Raw genomic sequence first — 22338 nt, forward strand, 5'->3', positions numbered from 1 at the left:
TCCCATTAAAAGGCGAGCAGCAGCCGTGGGGACAGGATCTTGATTGAGCAAAACTGATACTAATGTGTCCAGGAATATGTGGGAATCACATGGCAAAATAGGTCCATTTAATCAGTTTTCAGGTGACAGATATAAACCGGGACTGGTCATCTTACTCGGTCCCTCTCATTTGATTATTTTATCATTAAAAACAATAGAGCAACTCAAGTTTAATCCTCTTATTATTGACCCAAACTAACTCAAAGAAGGAATTTCCAATAAATCAAAGTTGTAGGACCTCAAAAGAGACCAAGTGGTGAAAATAAATCAATGTGAACAGCTTAATACAGGGTCTGATACATTTTAGATGCTCAGTAAATGGAACTACTACTAATGAGCACCTTTGACGTTGTCATTTGTTTTTTGTTAATTTATTTCAGAGCAATCACATACCACCCTTGTTTCCTCTCCTATTCTTGCTGGAATTTGATACCTAAATTTAATATCCATTATTTAAAATTCCCCTATGATTAGTTAATTAACACACCCCATACAGTTAATTTTAATGGGGTTTTAACTGAACCTCTGACCAAAGTAAACCGGCCCTCCCCCTCACCTCTCAGGTTCGGATCAGCCCTCTGTTGCCCAGGTGATTACCATTGATCTGGAGACAACTGCTCTCCACCCATGAGAAACACCTGTTGATATGCAGGTGCACTAAAGCCAGGTGAGATATTCTGGAAATACTACAATTTTACCCACCCCTGGACCCACCATCTTACGTGTGTTCCTTTTCTTTTACTTTCTACCTTCTAAAAATCTCTCCCATCACCATTGTCGTCCTCGTCGCGCCATGAAGCCTGATACTGTGTCACATTAAACTTCATAACCAAATGAGTAAAATGATACTTAATGTGAAGGTAGTAACTGTAACCACAACTCTGGAATTGAGTCAATTAATGGGCTTTTGCCGTTTCGAATCAGCCAGTTACAAGTATCTTCAGCACTTCGCTTCTGTCCTTCTTTCCAACTCTTACTGTCTGCTGGGTTTGGGACTCCAGGGGCCGTCCTGGGGTGCGGTCTGGTTTCCTGCAGCCATTTGGCCTGGGGTGTTGAAGGAAAGAATAGTGAGTCCAGGAATTAGGAAGGGCGTGGCTGTGCCCGAGCTGGGAGGGAAAGTGGGGCTCAGGGAACACAGTGTAGAGGTGCTATTGTTTTCTAGGCTAATCCCATTATTCAATTTTTAAAAAGCTCCTGAGTCATTTGAGATGTCTTTATTCTACATTTACACTTGATTTATTGGTTGGCTGGGTATTAGAGTTTAAATTAATTTTTTTCCTCTTACTTTTGAAGGCATTTCTCCTTTGACTTCTATATCCCTGGGTTGTATTTGACCTTAATTTTTTTAATCTCTGGAATTCATTTAGATTTTTCCTCATCTTTTGTGCTCTGCAGCTTCTAACTGATGAGTCTTTCCACAGATCTATTTTCAAAGCAATTAATGGGTTTTTTTTGGCCAAGCATTTGAGGAGTGCTTGCAAGCTGGGGACCTGAATCTTTCAGTTTGGGAAATTTTCTTGTATAATTTTTTCTTGCCTCATTTCTAGTGAAATTTGCTGGAAGGCAGCTGGGCAGGGATGAAGCCGCGCAGCCGAGGCACCCCTGTCAGCGTGCAGCCGAGGGCTTTGTTCCGGGTCACTCCGTTTCTCAGCAGGTGGATCTTTAAGTCTGTTGCCTGGGACACTGAGCTATTCAGGCTGGTGGGGATACTCTGAGTCCAGGGAAGGGACAGCATTTGGGGGTGTCACTCAGATTGCAGACTTTCATTTAACCCTCCTTGTGTTTTCTCTCTCTCTAGCCATACCTGGAGTCTTAGAGTCTCGGTCTTATCTTATTAATGATTTCTGGGGGGAAGCCTGTGGTCTCCCACGAGGTGCAGTCTGGGGGTGGGATGGCACACCTGGACGCTCAAAGGCTCTGTCCACTGACGTCAACAAGCACTGTTTTCTGTCCAGTCCTTTGCCTTCTATGGCAGTGGAGCCTCCAGTTCTGGCCCTTTATGGGCTCTGCCTGAAAAATTGGCGCATCCATTGCCAGCGCTCAGCCAGGAGCCTCCTCCCCTCTGCCAGGATAGGCACCACGCCTTCCCAGGCGTTCTGCATGCCAAACAGTGGCTGTAATAGGTCATGCACTTTGCCTTTCTCTTTGCTTTAGTGGAATGTAACTTTAAACAGAGTTCTTTGCCCTCCTGTTAGTGGGGTTTCAGGAGGGAATTATATTAAGAGACAGTGCTTCAGCTGGACTCCAACCAGGGCTTTTCAGAATGGTCCCTGAACCCCAGGACTCCATTTCAGCCCTGCTGGTTGGTGGGGTGAGAGCATGGGGAGGCGGCTAGGCTGCGAGTCCCTAACGGCACTTGGCCCGGCGCGGTGCGGTTTCATCGGCTTTATATGGCGAGTTTCATGTACGAAGTCTCTGAACAAAAAGTTCCACAGCTAAAAATTATCTGAAAACTACTACTCTAGGTCATCTTTAACATAAATTTCTGATGTTAGTGTTTGATGACTGTATCATTCACTTATTCATTCATTAAATAGTTCCCGAGTTTCTACTCTATGCCAGGCACCAGACTAAGTTCTCATCTCCACCGGTTTGATTTAAGCAGATTCAGTAATGCTGCCTTGTATTAATAAGTATTTTATAGTAACCACACGTCTCACTTTATTCGAAACACTACATAAGCTAGAACAAGTTCAAGTGATTCAGAATGATCAGTATCCCATTTAAAGGGCAGGATATCAGAATTCTTAATAAACTTGCTTCTGGAAATGAAGAAATGGGACCAGAGCTGTTTCATAGCTTAGGGGTAGAAAGCTGTCACAAGATTATGGTTTTTCTCTTTAAAAATTTCCTTTAATTTGTATTCAAGTAACAACACAGCCTTTACTGAGTTCAAATGATCAGCTCCTTGATCGTTTGGAAACTGATGTTGCTTTAAGTTATATATTATCTCATTTTCAGATAAAAAAGACAATTTTGTGATGTGTGGCTGGAAAATCACTTCTGCTGGTGGTGTAAGAGCCTCATTCCTCTGCAGGGGCTCTTTCTCAGCTGGTGGAGCTCAGAGCTGGCACCACCCAAGGTCTCAGAGCATTAGCTCCCCAGCTGCCTTAAGTACTGTAAACAGGGTGGCTTACAGGACAGAAATGTGCAGTCCTGGAGGCTGGAGTCCGAGATCAAGGTGTCGGCAGGGCTGGTTCCTTCTGAGGCCGTGAGGGAGAATCCCCCCTGTGCCCCTCCCCTGGCTCCTGGGCTCCCCTGTCCCTTGGGGTGTAGTAAATCACCCTGATCTCTGCCGTCTGTACATGGTGTTCTCTGCGAGTGCTTGTCTGTCTCCAAATTTCCCCTCTTTACAAGGATACCAGTCATACTGGATTAGCGCTCCCCCTGATAAACTCATTTTAACTTGATAACCTGCGTAAGGACCCTCTCTCCAAATCAGGTGCCATTCTGAGGTGTTGGAGGTTAGAACTCCAGCGGATGAATTTGGGGGTGCACAATGCAGTGGGTGACAGCCAGGAGCCTGGATGTCATCCCTGGAGCCTCACCCTCCCTCCCCTCTCCACATCCTGTCCGATCTGCCGGTTCTACCCTGCCCACATGTTGGGTCTCGCTGTTTCTGTCCTCACCCCAGCGCCATCTTCCTGCTGGCTGGGCTATGGCAGTAACTCCCTCTGGTCTCTGCTTCCCCTCTAATCCCTCTTCATCCCTTTTCCATGTACCTGCCAGAGATCTTCCAAAAGTCTATATTCGGATGTCTCCTTCCCCTGCTTCTAACATTCAGTGACTTCCCTCCCCTAAAGATAGACGTAAAATGCCTCAGGTGGTTCACACATAATTTGTCCCCAGCCTTGCTTTCTTGTTTATTCTCCCAGTGCTCTGAGCTGGGGCCAAACGGGAACATCTTTCAGTTCCTTGATTTCCCCATCTTCTTGCCTCTGGGATTTGAACCTGCTATTCCCAGTCTGGGATCCTCCCCCACCTCAACTCCCCAGACACCGACTCATCCCTTGGCCTCAACGCTGATGCCAGCGGGCCTCAGGAAGGACGGCACTTGGGCTGGATGGGGCCCGCAAGGAGACGCGTCATGTCTTCATCCCTGGAACCTGGGATGATTACCTTGCTTGGAGAAAAGGTCTTTGTAGATTAAGTAAGTTCAGGTCCATGGCTGTACCCCCAGGGCCTGGCCCAGAGCCTGTATCATCTCAGGGATGCTAATATTCAATATTCATGATATTAATGATAATTTTTCTTGAGAAGATGAATGACTTAATCAATGCTTCAGTCTAGGCACTGTCCAAATGACCCCTACAAACACTCCATTTCTGGCCTTCCAGTTATCTTCAGAAATTTGCAGTCTCCCTAGCAGACAAAATGGTCCGGCAAGACACTTAAAAAGCCCAGAGAACAATGCCACTCCCTGAAAATGGAAACAATACACTCTGATCTGATCTTACAAGTAATATAAAGGATCCCCTCTTCAAGACAGTCACTAAAATTCATTTTCTGCGGGATGCCACAGGAGTCACTTCAAGGGGCTTTTAAAGGAGTGACTTGATTCTTAAGCTAGAAAACTGTATAGTATGATGAGGAAAAGGAGAACTATAGGTTTCTTATTATAAGCAAAACATGAGAAATTTGTGAGAATGTCTGTGTCATTGAGACAAAAAGAGAACTGACAATGACAGGTGGGAGCGGTGATGCGCACAGTCACAGAGGCCCTGTCTGCCTGCGCCCCTTTCTTAGCTCTGCCACGACCATCTTTGCACGGCCAACAGCAAAACCGCTCCTCCCCGAAGTGCTGTTGAGCCATGACCCTCGAGGCCCTGGCTCCAGGGTGCCAGTGCCTCGGTCCCCTTGGGCTCTCCCTGTCTTTAGGCTGTGATAGAAGCAGTGAAGGCATCTGGGGGGAGCGGTAGGGAGAGGAGAGCAGAGGGCAATGTGGCAGGGATGGCTACACGCTGTGAATGCTCCGGCTGCCCTGCCGTGATGTAGGGCTCTCACTAGGCAGGGACTGCATTTCCCAGCTGCCTGGCATCTGGCCTGGGCACGTGAGATTTGTTTTTGCAAATGCAAAGAGAGTGGGAATGAAGGGTATCCTCCTATTTATTTATTTTCTATGAATAGATAATTTTAGTACATCTTTTAAGATTCCGTATGAATCATTCTGTTACTATGGACTGCAGTTTTCCCCAGTTTTATCACAGTATAACTGACAGATAATATTGCACATGCTTAAAGTGTGTCCCTGTAGAGTCGAGGCTGGAAGAACTGGCCGTGCCTGCTGTATCCTCTCTTGCCCTCTCCTGTTGGCTGGACTTAGAGAACTCCAATCGCTTCAAGGGCATTTACAAAGATCAATAGAAAAGGTAGTGGATTCCTGATAATTGGGTTTACATGCAAAGGAATTTAAGACAAACCGGTAAGAAAGAAGCATTTGAAGACGTGTCAGTGCTGCAATACTTGTGTCTTTTGTGAGTTGAAAGAAATAATCGAATCTGGGTGATGGCGATGACAGTCAGGTGACCCACCAAGCTCTTGTCCCTCTTAACTAACACCAGGCATCAAACCTTTACTTTTCAGTCCAGAAACTCTGTGTTCACTGTCTGGGCATTCAGTTTGGTCCCTTCTCAAGGCCTCAGTTTCATCACACAGAGCCTCCACGTGTGCTCCTGGCCCTGCAGCCCTGCCCCCGACACGTAGCTGCCTTATCGGAACTCCAGGAACCACGAGGCTGTCACTCGCTGTCAGGCCTTCCAGGGTCTCTGCCCTGGAGCCCAAGAGCAACGTGGACAGGCTTCTGTGGCTTGTAGGCTTTTCTGTCTGAGGGCTGCTTAAAGCACTGAGCCTCATTATACTGTCAATCAAACCACCTCTGTTTGGCCTACGCTATTCTACTATTTTTATCCTTTCTTCCAAGTGTGGGCGAGTTTGACATTTCAGCTCAAATGGGACATGGAAGCTATACCTATCTAGGAGGCTCAGGGAATAGTTGAACTTTCAAGGTAGAGTTAACCAGGGGCCACAAAAGGAAAGGAAATACTTCGGTTGTGTTAAGATAACAGTAATCCTATTGTTCTGACTTGGAAACTGTAGGTTCAAGGGAACCTTACAGAGCCTACAGGGAATGTGAGGGTGAGTCCACAGGCTGCCACAGGCGGACCCACCCTATAAATGCCAGACAAGCGGAACGTTCTTTAAGCTTTACGCAGCAGCAAATTACAGGTGCCCTGGAGTCAGAAGAACCTTTCTTTTTTATATTGTCCATGTGTCCAGAGAAGCATCTCTGGAGATCGTGAATGTTGAATGCTTGAGAAATAGTCTTTCTTCTCACTTGGTGAGGTGTTGCAGCTGGGCTGTTGTTAGCCGCAGGTGGACCGCTGGGACGCCACAGCGCCGTGCTGATGCTCTCTCCCTGGTCTCCTTGGATGCGTGGCGTCCGTTGTCATCTGTCCTGTCGTGGCAGGCCAGACCTGGACCAGTTTGGGTTAGTGCTGGAATGAGTGAGAAGTGGCAGATGGGATCAGCTCGGGGAACAAGTTAGGAAAGAACAGGGTGTCCTGAAGGAGGGCCTGGGAAGGAGAGAGAGGCCTGGAGGGGAGCCTGAAGCCAGGAGTGGGGAAAACTGGGGGAATGCCTACATTGGCTTCCACGAGTTCCAGGGATGCTGGCATGAAAAATACGGTAGCACATTTGCATCGTCCAGTCACTCATTACTATGTGATAAACATTCATTCGGTTGCCTACTGTATGTCAAACTTCAGTAACCACATCTTATAAAAGGACAGCATTATTTTTCATCACTATTTGCAAGTGATTCATGAAAATGTTCATGAGCGTTGACACTAATGTGCACGTTTTGCAGATGGGAAAGGTGAACCACTAAGAGGTTAAGTGACTTGCCTAAGGTCAGCAAGAAGAACTCCTGGCTGCACAGTGATTAGAAGACAGAGCCTTTAAATTTCAAATGTACTGCCTCTGGCTAGATTATAATGAGGTTTAATTTGTCTAGTATCATTTTTTAAAATAATTTTCTCCTGAGAGACAGAAGAGCAGGTTTATAAGCAAGTATAAAGCTCTCAGTGTTTGTCCTTTCCTAGGACCATTCCCTTGTGTTATGAAGCCAAAAACATTTCATGCTAATTATTCATTTGATCAGTTTTTAAAACTTAGTATCTATCAGACAATGTCCTTGGTATAGAAAAGGCATTTTGCCTTTCTTCATCTGCTCTCTCAAATCAGTGCAAGAGCGATAACACTGTGGCATACTGGTTTTCTTAATACACAACAACATGTGTGACTGTCAACTATTTCTCCCTGAATAAAGTGCTCATAACATGGGACCGGACAGTGTCACAGACCAGAGAATGGAGCCGCAGGAATCCAGACGTGAGATTGCAGAGAATCATAAATCAAGGAATGGTAACTTTAACAGGAACCAAATAATTTGAACTCTGAAAGCATAGGAAATGCTCAAGTCACATTACACTGCCCAAGGACATAAGCCAGTGGACATATGAAAAGGAAGGGGCTGGGCAAAGCGGTCAGGTGCTGCGAAGTGTCCGCGATCCCCAGCAATCCCAGTATGATGCTGGTCAATGGAGAGAGGAGTTGAATCCCCCCAGTACCGATGAGCATCATCTTGCCTGTTTTAGGCTTCAAGGTCCTGTTCAATGACCCGGGATGGAAGCTGGCCTCTCCTGGTGCTGTTTGAGGCAGCAATGGTGCTTCCCTTGATTTATACACCTTCTGAGAGTGACACAACTGGCATCCTGTCTGTGATCACAAACAGCTATTAAGTTGTAAATTAGGTGACAGCCGTATCTTCTATTTAAAGGACATCCTCCTTGTTTTTTAAGCAGCTTTTCTCTGCCTATCGTCCTGGTTTTACACTCTTTAGAAGCAACCATTTGAGGCCTGATGGTTTTGCTCAGTAAATATGTCCGTACTGACCAATGGCTGCTGCGTGACAACCTTGAGGCCTTGTGTCAAAGGCTGCATTGTCTCCTCGACCAGACACACCCAGGGGCGGACTTTGGCTAGCCACTGGAATTTCTTCAAGTCAGACACAAGTTTGAAAATTACCGCAGGCAAGCATTCTAATTTGCCTGCTCTTTATTTTGGAAATAACAGCACTCACATTCCATAGCTAAGGGGCCATGGATGGCTTCCAGGGAGTCCATTATCCCTTGCATTGTAAGCATAACTTCCTCTCTGTATTTTTCTGAGACAAAGTCCCATTGTCATTGATAAATCCTGAAAAAAGAAAAAAAGTCTGGGACCCCACTGTACTAGACGTGCCCAGCTGGCTGTGCATTTTGGATTTTCTTGGCCAAATCTGGTAAAACATCCCACCAGAGGGCCAAAATATGAGTGTCAGCCCAGTCCTCATGTTCACTCGTATTGCATCAATTTTAGGCAAATATAACCAATGTAAACATTTTCCATGCTGACTGAAAGAAGAGGTGCAAAAAATACAAGGAAAGGTGACTAAAATGCTGATGTTATGTCTGGAATACCATCAGAGATGCACGTTCAATAAGTACAATCATAAACTCATATTGTTTCTTATTGTGTTCTGCACAATTCCATCTTGTCTTGGACACACCTTTGTAAGTCCGTCCCGTCAGGTAGTTGAAAGGGTCGGTGTCTATCTGTATGAATAATCTGCAGAGCAGATAATGTTCTCAGGGTTAACTGAACATGACTCAGTCCTGTGCACTGAAGGTCCCGGTTGTGTCTGCAGTGACACAGCTGGGAGAGGCCCTGCTGTGGGCACTAACCCCAGCAGGCATCCGAAGGGGTCGGGAAGGACTCCAAGCAAGCTGTCTTCTTGCCCACGAGGGAGCTGTGGAAAGGTATACGTCTGACCATGGCAGTTCTTCATCAATAAGAGGTGACCTGCTAAGTGTCTGCTTTTTCACAGGAGCCAGTCTGCTGCAGTTCAAGAAAGAAAAGGGTGGGAAAGTATTCTTCCTATAGTTTAAGGCAAAACAATCCAGAGCCTTTAAGTAATGGTTTATTTTTACACTTCCCTTGAATAAGTCAGGGCTGGTTCAATAACAATATATTCCTATGTTTTCCTTCTCAGTTTCGTATGAATGTGGTTTGCAGCAGGTCTCTTCCTTGTATACAATCCACACTAATCATTCTTCTCATCTCAAATACTGTGGGATCTGGGCAAAGACTGTGGGATGGGGCCCAAACCTGGAAGAGGAGGGGGCGGTGCTTCCTAAAAGGGGTCAGCCAAGCCACGTCCCTCTCGACCTCAGAGTCGAGGAAGACACGTGGGCCTTGGAAAGGAGGTGTCTCTGCACTCTTGCATGCTGGCTTCCGTCTTCTTAGTGTTTGCATGGCAAACTAACCTTGACTGTATTGAAACTAAGAGAAAAGGGCTTTTCTCACACTCTGTCAAGGTGAGAGGCAGCACTGTGGGGAAGGCACTGCAGCCCAATGACCAGCCCCAAGCGGGCGGGGAGGGGGCAGAGCCACAGCAGAAAAAGGAAGCAGGAAACCAGGGGGGCCATGGGCCACCCAGGTGGGCACGCTACCCCCTCTCCTGTGCCTCCCAAAGCAGGCGCTGTCTGCATGGCATGTGCGCTTTCTCCTTCACCAGCTCGCTAGAAATAATGCATCCCATGTGCTGGCAGAGGCCTCCCCCTAACGGGGCCAGATGCCCCGACGGCATTTGGCAGCATGATTTTGGGGCTTGGTATAGAGGTGGTGGTTGCCCCTTTCTCTGTTTTTTCCTACCCAGTCCTCATTCATCCCTTAGTAACTTTGAATTTACCTCCCCCTTATGCTTATTCGTGATTTTATTTTCATAGATTTTTAAAAGATTTTTTGTTAAAAAATCAAGATTATACTTTACATAATTTAGTTAGGTGATTTGAACAGTTTTCAAGGCTCCTTAAAAAAAATCCATCCTTCTCTCTCTTCCCTTTACCCTTTTCTGAGAGCTTTCCATTTTCAACAATAGAAAAGTGTTTGTCCCTGTATGTCCAAACTTTGCTGGTTTTAGGCACTTTTTGGCCTCCCATTACAGGTGAGGATTTACCCCCTTGCACCCCTCCTGGCCCCCATCCCCAGAGCACATCTTACGTAATCAGTGATTACATAACAATTACTGGGTAAGTGCCACTTGGAAGTGAGTCATGTGAGGAACATAGCTTTTCATTTGCAACATTGGATTGTGCTTGGAATTAATAACTGCCTCGATTTGGTTTCCTTGGTGTTTTAAAGTCCTCATTACTATTCATCCCCAAACTCTCCTCCGGTTTCTCTATTGTCTGTTCTAGAACTCCTGATTTTTGAATTTTGGTCATCCTAGACTGATTTAATTTTTTTCTCTTTTCTATTTCTTTTCTCATTTCTCTCTACTTTTTCAGAGATGGCTCAGCTTTGCTTCCAGGATCTTGCCTTTTTCCTTTCTTCCAGCGTATTTTGAATCCACAGAGTTCTCTCAGAATGCTCTTTTTAAGAAACAGGATCTCTTTATCGTGCCTTATGGAACTGACATCATCTCTGATCTGAGGACGTGTAGTTTTCTTTTCCAGCTCCCTGCACGGGCTGTTTCCCTGAGGTGTCCTCTGTGTGTGTTGGTCTGTCGCCCATGCTTGAGACGCTCCTCAGATGCCCGGGCACCTGGGCTGCCAGCTCATGTTTAAGGAAGTGGCCTGTGGAGCTGGAAGGCGGCATGTGAGGGGTGGTGTCTGCCCCTTCAGGATGGGGCAGTGGGGTCTGGGACCCCCCTACTCCAGACTCTCTGGTTACTTTCTCCTGGGATGGTCCGATTTCAAGGGAAGCAAGGGTTTTCCTCCTTAGGGTGTGTCGCTGGCTACGAGCGTCCAGGGAGCTGAGTGGGAACAGAAGACTTACGTCCCAGCATTCAACAGCTAAAGAGACTTTGACTTTGACCACCTGTTTCCGTAGGCGTCTGCTTCCTGCCCTGTGCCTCGTTGCCCCCTTCTAGAGAACCAGCCTCCAGGCTGCCGTGCAGTGGAAAGGCCGAGGCCAAGCTGAGTTGAGTCAGACCACGTGAGGGTCTGGCAGCCATTCCAACAGCCCTGTTTCCAGCTCTGCCTTCATTCCCAAATCCATAGTTACCTAATGTTGCCAGTTTCTTATCTTTTGGGGGCTCCATGGTGCCAATTTGTGTTCTTCTCAGATTTTCCCACTGGCAGTTTAGTATTCTTTTTTTTTTAATGGCCTGGAAAAAAAAATTTCAATCAAATCTATATGCATAATTTTGTTGCCGAGAACTTCTACACTGTGTAACAATTTTTTAAATTGAGGAACATAATTGACAAACATTATGTTAGTTTCAAGTGTGTAGCATAATGATTCAATATTTGTGTATATTGTGAAATGATCACCACAATTAGTCAACATCTGTCACCATCCATAGCTACCGAATTTAATTTTCTTGTGTTGAGGACTTTAAAGATCTACTATTTTAGCAACTTTCAAATATGCACTACAGTATTATTAACTAGAGTCACCATGCTTACAGGACACTTTTATTTTATACCTGGAAGCTGTCCTCATCAGGATTAGATATGACAAGTGCTGGTGAGGATGTGGGGAAATGGGAGCCCCCCTCCCACTGTTGGTGGGAATGTAAATCAGTGGATCCACTGTGGAAAACAGGACAGGGGATCCCCCCAAAATTAAATTAAAACTAGAACTACCATATGATCCAGCAATTCCACTTCTGGGTATTTATCTGAAGAAAAAGAAACACTAAATCAAAATTACATGTACATCCCCGTGTTCACTGCAGCATTATTTACAACAACTGAGAAATGGAAATGACTCAAGCATCAACTGATGAACAGATTAAGAAAATGTGGCGTGCACACACACACACACACACGTGTGCACACACACATGCGTGCGCGCGCACACACACACACACACACACACTGTTGAATATTATCTGGCCAGGCAAGGAATGAAATCTTGCCATCTGTGACAACATGGAAGACCTTGAGGGCATTTTGTAAGCCAAACAAGTCAGGCAGAGAAAGACAAATACCCTACTATCTCACTTATAGGTAGAATTGAAACAATGATAAAAAATAAGTTCATAGAAATGGAGACCAGATCGGTCATGGCCGAAGTTGGGGATGGGGGACAAGTAGTATGGGCTCTGATCCTGCCGTTTCATTTACCGGTCTTTCCTCTGCTTTCCGGCTTCCACAATTCTACAGCCTCGTCTTTCACCTTGTGAGCAAGTGTCTTTTTTTTTTTTTTTTTTTACTTTCATTCAGTATGTGAGGTTTTGGGAGAGTGAGCAGTTTGTTCAACCAACTACATTTCACCATATGCCCCCTGTGGTCCCTCAAAGCAGTTTCTCAGGGACGAGACCACAGGGTGGGGCTGTCGTGTGCAGTTGGGTGGGTTGTACGGCGTGCGGGGCACAACCCTTATGGAAGTGGTTCTGCCCATAATGCTGTGTATTTCTATATTTATTTTGACAGATTTCTGGCAAATGACAGTAAAGTGTCTTGTTCTACAAAAATAAGTGTAACATGCCATTTGTCTAATAGGCGTAAAGTTTCTTCACAAGGGGATAACTTTTTTTCTAAATTCATACCAAGGAGCCATATGTACTAATCCCAGTTAACTGAGACTTCTGATTTCAAGGACGTTTCCGAGCCTTCTAGTTTAGGTTGGGCCAGACTGACTTCCAAAAATGGACTGAGTTGAGTCTTCAAATGCCAAGCGAAGAGAGAGTTTCTACAGGTGGCCTCTGAGTGATCTGATCAAGATTTGTAGATGTCTACTCCGAGGAGAAAAAAACCAACGTTTTCTTGTCAATGTGGTGAAATAGGACCCTCCCAATTGGTAGTAATCACAGACAAATTTGTACTTAAAAATAAAACCAGCAGCAGATTTCTGGTTTAAAGTCACTTGGCTAACAGATCCTGACACAACCTCTTCCTAACTTCCTACTCAAATAGTGTAAAGACAGCAAAACCAGGAAACATTTATGTAAAACTGACAGCCAAAATACTGCCAGAATCTTGGAAGAAATCCCACCAGTGAGGAGACATGTGGGCTGGAAGTAGAAGTCAGGACAGTCGACCTAGGTGTGCTTCTCCAGCTGAAGCAGAACCGCATTGAGACGAGGTGGATGTGGGGCCCGCGTCCACCTGCACCCCGGCCCCCCAGCACGGCGGCCGCATGCAGGCTTCTAACGGGCTCACAGTTCTCGCCACACACCTGGTGCACCAGTACTTTCTTCATTTGTTTGGAGGCTTCTCTAGGAAAACACGTACAGGGAAGTGCGTGCGGATGGGGGGGCAGTTCGTTCTGACAGCGGCATGTTGCATTTTCAGAGCAGGAATCCCAGCGATAAAGCGCATCTGAGAACAGAAGCGGGAGGCATCTGGGGTGATTCATCGGATGAGTGATTGGCTCTAAGTCCAAGTCCAGGATGATTGCACAAGGGGGGTGTGGGCCACTCGCTGGGAATCAGGCTATAACGGTGCACCTCAATTTGCCCTTAAATTGTGAATCATTTCCAGACCCCAGTGAGCAACACCCCAGGCCGAGGGCGAGTCCCAGGCCTTGCCTGCTGGAAAGCGCAGACTGTCGGCCACACTTCTTCCCTTCTAAGATAAGTAGGAAAAGCTTCAGTGGCACAAGTATATGGAGACAAATCCTAAAAAATAATAAAATGGAGACAGAGAATGTCTCCTAAAACATCTCAAAGTGATTGACAATCTCAATTTTACACACTGTGTTACTATAACAAAGCAGGAAAGAAAAAACACTATTTTTTCAAGAAGGAAAGGACACAGTCATTGCAACACAGAACGGTGCCCATTTCTGGGGACCCGACATCAGAAAGCAGGCAGGGGCTGTTGGAGCTGCCGAACCAGAACAGATCTAAGCAGCCGGGGGTCAGTTCTCTATGATATTGGAACCCAGAGGGCCCGTAAGTGTCAGCAGCCCAGAGGCAGCTGCCCACCGAACCCTGGGCTGTGGGGGGACACCCCAACTCTGAAAGGAAGTGGAGAGAGTTGCAGCGGCTGCTCAGAGCACTGGCTGTGTAAAGCTGCTCAATGGGCCACGAGGAGGGCGCGAAGTCAGTGCCGGTGGCTGCGGGCTCTGTGGCGGCATCTGTCACACCCTGACCTCATGTGGAAGAGACCCAAGCCCGGGTCCACAATCTGGGTGTGGTTGTGCTGTTAGATATGGAGGGGTGCGCTCGCGAGCGCCTGTGTGTCTGTGCATGTGTGTGTGTGTGAGAGAGAGAGAGAGAAATGAGATAATTGAACTATTAAGAAACAGGAACAACAAAAACAGCTAGAGAGTAAACTCCTGAAGAAATGCAATTAACAGGGCAATGTGAACGTGGCATGAAGTTCATATAAACTGTATCTGCAAAAGGGTAGGTGTTTCTAATGAGGGCTCGGGAATCAAATGCTTCAAAACCTAGCTCTGTGTCTTAGTAGCTGTGTGACCTTGGGCAAGCCACTTGACCTTGGTGAGCCGGGGTTTCTTCCTCTGTACAGTGGGGATTAAAACAGTACCTATTTCACCGCATTACTGTGAGGGTTGAGTAACTACAACATTGCCTGGCAGGACGACAGAATGGAATTGGGTGGACGGAACTGGAAATGGTAAAGAATCAGAATTGGTAACATAGAATCTCTAATTAACAACATAGTGATACATTTGAAAAGCTTTCCCTAAACTAGGAAAATCAAAAGATACAAAAGATAATGGTAGAAAATAAAACAGAGGACGTAGAAAAATATTCTGACGTTTAACACGAGAATTCTGCCATTTAAATAAAGACATAGATGAATTACTATTGATAACCTTGAATTAACAACAATATGTAAATATGTACGAAAAACTAATTTTCCTTCTTTTTGAGGATCCTTGAAACACATCTTTTGATTGTGTACAAAACCACTGTGCTGGCTAAAGCCACAGGGTCTCCAGACACCCTTCGGCTGCCTTTGTCAAAGCCGGGGGCCCTCACGGTATGTTCCTAGGTCCCTCGATTTCCTGTTCAACTAAAAATGTTTTGCTTTTCCTCTTTTTACATATTGTGGCTCAGTTAAGTTTCAATTTTGGGGCAGTTTTGCATCAGCTGAACAATCACAACAGGTTGAAAATTGCTGCCCCCGGAAGTCAATGAACTCCCGAGAGTTGACATGGAGGGTACAGACCCAGTTCTCAGGCCATCATAAAGCGACGCCAGAAATCAGTAATAGAAGTTCAAGACAAAACCACACCAACCCTCTGGCTGCATGGACATTAAAAGCGCTCTTCTAGACCGCTCCGACGCAAACAGGCAATCAGATGAGAGCCTGTTTGATTAGACATCACATATCAAGGCCTAGAGGATGTGATCGGAACAGTGCTCTGGGCACAACCGTAACCTCAGATAATTTCCATTATTAAACGGGAATTAGAAAAAACATTCGACTCCCTTACTAGGGAATTTTTAAAAATTGACTCCAAGAGGGGGCGATTTTACAGAAAAAAGTAAATAAGTGAAAGCAAAAAATAAAAAATGTTACAATGGACAAACACAAGTGTTGAATCATTGTGAGTTAAAAAACAGAAAAAAAGCCAATGAATTAGACAAACCTCTCTGGCGATTAATAATTTTTAAAAGGACAAAAACACAAAGTAACAAAATTTGCGTACTAATGGGTAGAAACAAGGTGATGTAATGACGGTCATGTGGAGTCACAGTGTTATGATCACAGACCCCAAGGAGATTCTAGTGCTGTAAGAGAATTTATATTCCATGTATCAGGAAACAATTATATATATGAATGAAAATTCTTTAAAATGTGCCACTTCTTTGGCCCAGAAGTTTGTTTCTAATAATATGGCTTGATAGAATTGTTATGAAGGTGAACCAAAAACATATTTAAAAGGGAGTTTATTGTTGAATTATCTCTAAGGATAAAACATCAGAGATTTCACCAATGTTCAACAATAAGGGACTATGAAATAGAATATGGCAAACTTATGCAATGTACCATGTAACCATTAGAAAGTTGTAGAATATTTGATGCATTTATTTCACTTGGAAAGTAATTGAGGCAGGCTTGCCAACACGACTTCAGGCTCTCTGGGTGGAGTAAGTGATTTAATCTGGGCCAAGCCATTGACGGAGACGATGTTCAGTGTGTGTTAGTTGCTCCTATCACACAGGATTATTTTGGAGCCAGTTGTATATAAAGTGGCTGGTCTCAGCCTGGCATGTGGTCCTTGCCCATCAGGTGTTGCACGCTGCCCGTCTGCCTCTTGCCTGTGTTCAGGAGAACTGAGGCTTTCTTCTCAGAAAGCACACACTGGCATCTTTATTCCAGGGTGCAGTGAGCTGGCATGTGGCTTCTGATGTGGTGAGGCACTGAAAAGATGACTGTGTGTGTGTGTGAGTGTGTGTGTGTATGTGTGTGTGTGTGTGAGTGTGTCAGCCTCCTGCCCACTCCTCTCCCTACGCCTGTGCTCAGCACTGAACGCCTTGCTTATAGTTAGAAAGGGCAGCTGCATGAAAACTAGAGCTCATTCTGGTTTCTGGCCAGTATTTCGTAGCCCGGCCATGAGCCAAATTCTCTCCAGTTGAGCTCCAGGCATATGTCTTGTCTGCATCTACAGCATATTTTCAGAAAGAAAGGCCCTGGGACATCCTCTCCTGAGTTCTTGGCACCCATTAGAAGACAGAACTCCCTCTGTGACTGTTTTCATTAAATTTGCTGCATTTTACAACAGCTTTTATAAAATTCTCTAGGTGTAAAGTCCGCAACCATGAGAGTTGATTTTAATTTTTATAATGGGTGGGTTGAGTTGTAATTGGACTTGGTCTTGCCCAGAGGAATAGTTTCCCCGGGATGGTCAACATTAAGCTTGCTCCTGACCCATTCTTTCACCTTGACAGGGGTAAGGAAGTGGATTCCTCATGTGTATGCAGCGGGGATCCCAGCGAGAAGCCCTGGCAAGTCTCTGTGGGGTGGATACCTTAGCAGTAGTGATGCTTATTTATCCCCGCGTCAGCCCTGCACTAAACACCACCTTTGCAAAGTGTGATGCAATCACCTGCCTGGGTTTCTCTCCTGCTACAATTGTGATTTTAAAACTAGGATTGCAAGCGCCCGTGGGAACAAGCCCCTCACGTCCATGATTCAGTATGTGGCCTTCTGGATAGGGTTTCTTTTTCCTTCTATCCTGCATTATTTCTGATAATCCCAAGCACTGTTCTGGGTCTTTTTAAGCTCTCAATTTTCTTTCTGTTTTTGTATTTATAGAGTCTATATTTATTTGTAATTCATCTACTGTTATCTCATCTCAATATTGGGCAAGACAGGCTCCTTGCTATCTGAGGGCCTTTGGAGTCATGCATTTGCTGGTAGCACACATACAGGCTTATTTTCTTCCTTGGAATTGGGAAGTCATGTGGTATCAGCCCATTAAATTAGAATGGCCCCAGAGATCTGGTTTATGAATGTATAATAAGGTCAGGCTATTGGGCCCAGAGGCAGATGTGATTTCTTCATAGAATGACGACTTCCGCGGTGTGAGAGGCAGAGCTCTGAAGATGCTCCAAAGGTTTCCTGGTCACCTAAATAATCTTACAAAACAACACTTTAACGATTTAAGTATAAATAGATTAGATGCATATGGATTCAATTTCCCTTCAAATACACATGACTTGTTAAAATCCAGGGGAAAGGGCATAGGGCAAAATGTGCTTTTGGTTTATAAAAACCCAAACATTGGAAAACAATTGCAACCTTCGTCTAGCCCCAAATACCACGGGGTCAGCTTATCCCTCAACTGTCAATTTACAGCTTATTCCAGGAAAGCAGACATGTCTCAGCTATTCTTGTCTTAGGTCACAAAACGCACTTAAAATAAGAGGATCTCTTTGAAAAACATCTTGGAGGAAAACCTATCGAGCCTCCCAAGGGGTCTTCAACACAGTAGGGTTTCATGTGCTCCGTCCAGTACAATTCTGATTCCTGTCCCCTAACGAGGAGGATGCTCATTTTTTTTTATTCCTTCTTTGGGCCTTTGTATTTGCTTACTTTGTATTATTGGTGAGTATTTGGGGTAACTTGGGAAAAATTCTCAGCAGCAATAATGAATGGTTTTAAAATATGCAAAGACTCAACAAAGTCTGAAAATAAAAGTACTGTGAAACCAGTTTAAAACCGTTTAGACTCAAGTGCGCTGGGCCTTTACGCTCACCCCGTTTCCCGTGGTGCCCCCTAAGTTCTCACTCAAAGAGGGCAGGTGCAGCGGGCCGATGGATCACCCTTCCCTTTTGTCAAGATGACAGTGTAGCTGGTGAGAGCAGGGGGTGTCTATGACCTGTCTGCCAAACGGAGGGAGAGTCCATCACACCCAGGCCCTGTGTGGGCCATGCGGGGGTGCGTATATGTGCGTTTAGTGGTGGTGGTGGGGACGTGTCCATAATACTTCAATGGCTCAAAAAGAGCGCTGAGTGAGAAAAGTTGTGACTGATCAGGAAACCGAGTCAATCTGTTGCTGATAGGCCCGGTCCTCGGCCTGTTGTAGCCATTCATGTTTGGCATTATGCATTTTCAGCGGATGGTTAGAAATATTTACATCTACCTGTTTTTTTTTTCTTTTTACGAATGCAAGAATGTTCCAGTGTTGCAATTTTGTATACAAACTAAAAATAAGAAGGAGTACCTTTAATTCAAACAATGGAAATTTCTACAAAGTCGGTAGGTATTTATGCACTTATCTCCATTCCTGAGTTGAACGAGTCAGCATTGCCACAGGGAAGAAAATCAGTTGATAATCCAGACTGTATTAGTATTATTATATGGCGCCCTCCTGTACTCTAGCATCTTATCAGAGGTGCTCACCAGGAAGGTCACAATGATGGCGATCATTTTGAACACCTACCAAATGTTCTGTGTTTTACTGCGACTCTTACTCATCTTCCCCCAGGCTCTTCTCGTTAGATGTTCTTAACTCCATTCTCTGGATGAGAAGCTGAGGACCAGAGTCTACGAGTGGCTTGCCAAAGGTCACGCACTCGTCAGTAACAATCACAAACCCCTTTTGTTCTCTTTCCGAACCCCCATCAGCCTGCTGGCCGAGCTGCTCGGGAGGAATGGCCTTCCCACGACAGTGCGGTAGCCCTGCAAGAAGAGCTCGCGGGTATCAGGACCGTATGATCTGAGAAGCAAGCTCTCCATTCTTTATGATACGACTTCCTGGCAACCACGTTTACTGAGTGCTTATCATGTGACAGTGTTTCAACCTTCGATGCATTTAATGTCTTAAATGTGTTCACGTGCATCAACCACTTTGGTTCTCATATGCTCGAAATACTATTCCTGTGGATTAGAAAAGGGAACCAGCTAGGTTAACTCTCCCAAGGTCACGCAGCCAGCAAGGGGCAGGGCCAGGATTCAAAGGCGGGGAGAATGGACTAGAGTCTCAGATTGCAACCCCGTGATATACTGTCTTTCATGGACAAGCTGCTGGGGAAGGAAGAGGCCAAGGCTAGAGATGTAAACTGAAATTTTAGTACGAGGCAATATTGGCAAGACAAGAGCCTGCCTCTAAAATAAGAGCAGTGAAGGCTGGAAGCTGCGCAGACGTGCACCAGGGGGTGGAGATGCTCTTACGGAATGTTGGAGGACAAGTCTCCCATCAGGGGAGTTACAGGTGGTCATCTGCAGAACAGACTTGGGCATGTGACCTACACGGAGCGACCAGAGGAACTCCTTTTGACAGAAAAGTTCCCAAAGATTCTGTATTTCAATGTTGCTGTTTCCCCTAATTTCCAATAGAAATCTCAGTCTGTAGAGTAGCTGGGATCTCTCGATATTTTTTCTAGAATGGTTCTAATTAAGTATCCCATTGCCCCTGTATCCCCATCTTAGAAGAAGTGAGTAAGAGGGCTGGGGTGGCCACGACGAGCCAGGTCCACTCCCGGTCCTGCGGTCGGGCAGCCTCCTGAGGCCCGTGAGCTCTGAGATGAGAGGCGGGTCACCAGCCCAGAGCTGGGGTTCCCTTGGCAGGAGCAAGGGGTGAAACGATTCGGACCAGGTTAAGCGCTGGAGCGTGGTGGGGTGGAGGCAAATGGAGAGGAACCCCCAGCTTACAGCAGCATCCTTGGCAGCTGAACTCCACCAGTGGCATAAAGGGGTGAGGAGCCCTAGACTGCAGGACCTCTGAAGGGACGTCCAGGGGTACAGCTGCCTGGCTCGAGGACCAGGTCCCGGGGCTGGGTCCTGCTCTAGGCAATGGCTGAAACGAATTGCTTAGAGACGTGGCACTTGCAGCGCTCCCGTATGGCTGTCCCTTTATGGGATTCAAGTTTAGAGTTGTTTTTGCGCAGTCCTGTGCCTTCTGACAGCCTTCCCTGAAAGGCTCACAGGACACCTGTCAGAGCTGCCTGCCCCTGAGAGGTGGAGCAGAGAAGGGGTGCTAAGCTTTCCTGCAGCTCAGACGCTGGGAGCAGGTGGGAGGGCAAGCAGTCACCTCACTCTGGAGGGGCAGCCACAGGGACACAAGACCTGTTGGAGCTCCTAAGGGCAATGTATGAGTCACCCACAAGAAGGACACGGTAGCAGTCATTTACCTGCAAGGCCCATTGTGTAGCCACAAGCCACATGTGGCTACCGGGCACTTGGACTGTGGCCAGTTCAATGGAGATATGCCCAGAGTACAAAGTACACACTGGGCCTTGAAGACTTAGCATGAAAGAAAAGAATGTAAAATCTCAATATTTTCTGTTGAGTATATGTCGTTATCACAGTATCACAGATATATTAGGTCAAATGAAATATGTCAAAAAAATTAATATCACTTGTTTCATATTAACTTGCATGTGCTTGCGGCTCACCTTAGGTCTCCACAGGGCAGTACTGTGCTGAGCCATTTTCTCAGGAAAGAGAGTAACTTGAGGGGGTGGTTGGAAGGCTAGACCCACTAGGGACCCTCAGGGCGTCTGAGCCGCCCCCGGGCTCCTGGCCTGGGGCACGAGGGCTCCAGGGCAGCAGCGTGCTATGCATTTGATGATGGTGATAGTGGTGCCAGGGATGACTTCCAGGCACTGAAATGGTCCGGCCTCTGCCGGGCATCTCCTCTCCTTCTTTTCTGCAGGCTCTGCTGCACGGCAAGCACATCACCCGGATCCTCATGTCACAACAGTGTCAGGTGTCACATCCCCACAGCTCTCTCTCCTCACACAGAAAGCCTCATGCCGGATGAACCTGTCCAAAATTGCACCATTAAAAAATTCCATGTGTCAGATTAAACTCAGCACCCAGCATATTAAGTGCATCCCACGGTTGCCCCAGGATTTTTGTGTGAATCAGAACAGATGACTAATGCCGAACAGACATGACAGAAAACAAAACAAAACAAAAAAAACACCTTCCACATTCACTTATCATTTTTCTCCCCCCAGAACTGAAGTGTTTGACCATTTAGCATTTAGAGACGGGGAAAATGAGCTCTCATGAAATGCTGCTCCTTGGGTGATCCGGGTCTCCAGGAGAATACATGTGGCCTTCCTGCTAACATCACCTGTCGCTGCTCGGCATGTGGCAGACGGAGACGTGTGCTGGGCGCCACCTCCTTTTTCAGAGCAACACAGTGGAAATCTTGGAGCCGCTTCCTCTTTCGGAAGGCAGAAGTTCATTCCTTTTCAGTACTTTTTATGTAACCTGCGGAAGACAGATGAATAACATAAGCTGTTCAAACCGAGGCTTCCCCAAAGGTCTGGCCGAGGCCAAAGAGAAGAACCACAGCCAGTGGGCCTGGAAGCAATCCTACAAAGAAACGAATGAAGTGGTGACTCAATTCTGTTTCCTGGGGTACCCGTGTTGGCGTTTTACACTCCCACAGCAGCAGGAGCTGCTAGCATCTATAGCCAGGGGCCTCCGTCTGGAATAAGTCTCTGGCCTCTGCCACCTGATTGTGCCTCGTTGCAGTCTCAGCTCCTGACCTCCACGGCAGAGCACCCGCTTTGACCTCAAGGCCCTGCCAGGGGCATCCTGCAGGGCACCGCTGCCACCTCTCCTCTCTGGCCTGCCCCAAGTGAAAAGACCTAGCCTTTCCACCTGCCAATCAGAGCTGGGGCATCTTTTATTCCATACTTAGTAACCATGATAAAAATGTAACTATTTAATTCATATTAACAAAGGCAGGTTGCACCTGACGCTGAATTGGATCCCATGTGAGAGCACATGCAATACGTACAACTGTGTGCGTCGTTCGGCAGTAATTTTAAAGGATGACTTAAAAATACCCATAGTTTAGCCAAACGCC

At 46.1% G+C, this 22338-nt stretch overlaps 2 long non-coding RNA genes across 7 annotated transcripts in view; one reads left to right on the plus strand and one right to left on the minus strand.

The window, feature by feature from the left end:
* LOC118971239 (uncharacterized) overlaps positions 1–22338 on the plus strand; it is a 72248-nt gene that overhangs the window by 44380 nt on the left and 5530 nt on the right. The gene's annotated exons all lie outside the window — the stretch shown is intronic.
* Positions 13728–22338, minus strand: part of LOC108409637 (uncharacterized) — a 274470-nt gene continuing 265859 nt past the window's right edge. For all 4 annotated transcript variants that reach the window (XR_012128283.1, XR_012128287.1, XR_012128280.1 and 1 more), the window contains 3 exons: positions 21595–21734; positions 20909–21278; positions 13728–19391 (listed from right to left, as the gene is read on the minus strand). This is a non-coding gene — a long non-coding RNA (uncharacterized lncRNA). The remainder of the gene's footprint in view (positions 19392–20908; positions 21279–21594; positions 21735–22338) is intronic.

The sequence above is a fragment of the Manis javanica genome, chromosome 1 (genome assembly GCF_040802235.1).
Source record: "Manis javanica isolate MJ-LG chromosome 1, MJ_LKY, whole genome shotgun sequence".
NCBI lineage: Eukaryota > Metazoa > Chordata > Mammalia > Pholidota > Manidae > Manis > Manis javanica.